This window comes from Triticum urartu, chromosome 7, assembly GCF_003073215.2.
Source record: "Triticum urartu cultivar G1812 chromosome 7, Tu2.1, whole genome shotgun sequence".
Taxonomy (NCBI): domain Eukaryota; kingdom Viridiplantae; phylum Streptophyta; class Magnoliopsida; order Poales; family Poaceae; genus Triticum; species Triticum urartu.
In genome coordinates, this window is record NC_053028.1 from 46,088,604 (window position 1) to 46,091,967 (window position 3,364).

Below are 3,364 nucleotides of genomic sequence, written 5' to 3' on the forward strand. Positions count from 1 at the left end.
ACAAGCTGTCTTACAGGAAATATTTAACTTTGCGCAATGTGAAAAAGAGAATCTCCCTCAAGCTTGGGAGGCTTCTTCAGTCACTTAATGCTTTGTCTGATCACCCTCTTAAGAAAATTGAAATACTTGATATCTTTTATAATGGATTAACCGATGCTTTTAGGAACTACCTAGATAGTTGTGCTGGCTATGTTTTCAGGGAACGAACTGTTGGACATGCTGAAGAACAGTTAAATAATATGTTAAAGAATGCCAATGATTGGGCACTTCCCGAACTATCATCCAAACCAACTTCAAAGAAGAGAGGTATTATATTCCTCAGTCTTGAAGATATGCAAGAGGCAGAGAAATCTATGAAAGAAAAGGTTATTAAATCTGAAGATGCTAAGAAATTAGCACATATTAAAGAAATACATGGAATCGATACCCCGACACAGATAGTAAATGTAATTCTCTTTATAAATTCGACGAGGGTGATATTCGCTATAATAAATCTATTAGTCAATTCCTGAATGAATTTGATAACTACATTGTTAACCAAGAACACTTTAACATGTATGTTAGCAAACAATTGAAACGGAATGCTATCATGATTGATCATTTGAGTGATTTGATGTTTAAGATTGTTAATGATGTTAGAAACTTAGGTAAACATTCATTCATGGCTCATACTCGGTTAGAACAAGTTGCTAAGTCACAAAATGATTTGCTTAACGAGATGAAAATAAAATGAATGATCGTCCTATTAGAGTTATGACTAGAGGAGAAAGAATGGCTCAGGATCATATCTATATCCTGAAGGTGATCCTAAAAGATTGGATATCCAGCTTTCACATCATTGTCCACGGACGAGTTTGGACCAGCCCGCAAACAAATTTTTTCCTGATAAAAAGAGCTTTTATTAACTCAAAATTAGCATCAAACTTTTCATATTTTTCCTTTGATATTTTCGGAGGGAGTGCGCATGTCAATACGTACGGAGCACGGGAGAACAATGCTTTCATGCATGCGTGCCATGGTGATCAGATTTATGGCTACAAGTCTACGCAGAGCCGGAGGTGGCTGGGGCGTGGGGGGGGGCGGGGGGGGGGGGGGGGGCGGAGTAGGATCTCGCGCAGTCGGCTGCCGCGAAGGTGACGGTGCCCTTGTCGAGGTCGTACCCGACGTGCATCTTCTGCTGTGCGATGTTCCCGATCAATGACGACCGAGCCGACGGCGCAATGGCCAAGCACAAGGTGTCCTTCTGCACCACCGCGAACGTGTTCAACGCCTTGAGCGTCACCGCCGCCCAGCCCCAGCTCCACGTCAGGGATCTTCGCCGCAATCTGCCCCTCCTTTAGCCCGGTCACGTTGTAGCACAGCGGCAGCTGGAGGTCCGCCGGCGGCCGGGCCTTCGGTGTTAGGTTTAATCTTGTCATGTTCATGTATATGCATAGTTTGCTTTAGTTTGCATGTAGTTTATCTTAGGACTTGTCCCGGCAAAGTCATGGCTGCAGCGTGCAACGGAGCGAGATGCCATCCGATCGTGCGACGCGGTATGGTAGCGTCGTGTGACGCGGCGAGCAGTGTGAGCAGCAGGAGCGTGACAAGCTGCATGGTCAAGTAGTTCCGGCTGATCTGGGTGAGTAATTATCAGTTTGTTAGCATGCATGAGTAACTAGTTGTATGGCTGAGTCGTCTGTTTGTTGGAGCGATTCCAGGGATAAAGATAAGGCCATGGGCTAGTGGGATTAGTTGCCGAGGGTAGTGGCTGGCTAGTGCATGGGTCTGCATGAAGTATGTGGCGTTAGTTGGTTAGTGGCCAACGTGGTGACCGGGTTAGTGGGTGTGTCATAGCCCTGGTGTATATATATGTACTGCATTGAGTTAATGAAAAGAGGAGGCCGAGAGGGCCGAAGGAGAAAACATGTAGCGCCTGTGACTTTCACCGAAGACAAGGCAAAGCTAGCTTTCTCCTTGGTGAAGTGTGTGTGCGTGTGAGTTTCTCACCATGTGTGTGTGTTCGAGAGAAACCACAAGAGAGAGAAGAGAGAGAGAGAGAGAGAGAGCTGTGAGACGCAGCTCGAGGTAGAAGAAGAAGCGGCGCTGCGAGAGGCGGCGCCAACATTCGGGAGCTTGATCCGCCCGGCCAGCTCCTTCACCAGTGGGTCTAGCAGCGCCTTGTTGAGGAACGTCAGCGTTGTGCCGGAGTCAACGACGGCGGGGGACTGCTGCGGCGCCGCGTAGGTCGCGTTGCCCACCTTGACGGACAGGAGGCCGATGGTGTAGTACGACTTCACCCTGGACGGGATCAGCGGCGTCGTGGCCGCGCCCGGCTCCGTCACGGTGGCGCGGGCGCCGAAGTTGAGCAGGGAGGAGCCGTTGACGGAGTAGGGCACGAGGCAGTAGGAGAACCTCCGGCCGAGCGAGGCGTGCGCGCCGAGCTGCGCGACGAGGGAGAGGTTTGTGTTGCCGAGGCCGACGAGGCCGTCCCTGATGAAGGAGCCGACAAAGGTCGTGCCGCAGCCGAAGTTGACGTCGGGCACGCGCGTCGTCCGGTCGCCGCGGCTGCCAGCTGGGGCATCGTCCGCGAAGGTGAAGGTCTCGGTGGAGAGGAGGCCGCTCGTGGTGGAGCCCCCGCCATAGCCGTAGAAGTAGGCGCACTTGGAGTCGACGCAGACGGTTTCATGGAGCTCGCGGCACGCGCCAGAGTCGCAGCCCACGGGGCTGTACGTCTTGGACTTGGAGGGGTCGAACACGACGCCCGGCGGGGGTGTGGGCGAGGGCGCGTCACCGGCGAACGCCGGGCCAAGACCGTGGGGCCCCTTCCTGCTGCAATTCAGCCAGACGAGGTCGCTGCCGGTGTCGGCGATGGCGAGCAGACGGGTGGGCGGCGTGCCCACGTTCAAGGCCATCAGGTACTCGAACGGAGTGGAGGTGAGTTCGGACACGACGCCGTGGGCCGACGGTGCGTCGGCGTGGGCGTAGGACCGCGCGAGGGCCTTAACCACGCGGCCATGAGCGGTGAGCGAGGGGTCGTGGAACGGCGACCCGACGGAGTCACGGTGGATGAACTCCACACTAAACCCATCGCCGCCGTACGCCGTGCAAGCACACAGTTGCGCCGTCAGGGCGACGCCGACGAGCAGGAGAGCGCGAGTTATCGTCGTCATCACAGGCATTGTGGCCTATACTGGAACTCAACTCCCAATGCAAGGATTGGTTGCTGCTGCTGCTGTGCAGGGTAGAGAAATATAAATAGGGGAATTTCCCCAAGTTAATTGTTGACGAATATTTGCCAGCCCGCTGCGTAACTATACTCAATTAATTACTACCTTCTGCACCACGCATGGAATTAGGGGTAGATTCTACGTATTGGAGAGCT

At 53.0% G+C, this 3,364-nt stretch overlaps 1 pseudogene; it reads right to left on the minus strand.

Moving 5' to 3' along the window:
- Nucleotides 1-1,042: 1,042 nt before the first annotated feature.
- Nucleotides 1,043-3,161, minus strand: LOC125518293 (annotated as a pseudogene).
- Nucleotides 3,162-3,364: the final 203 nt, after the last annotated feature.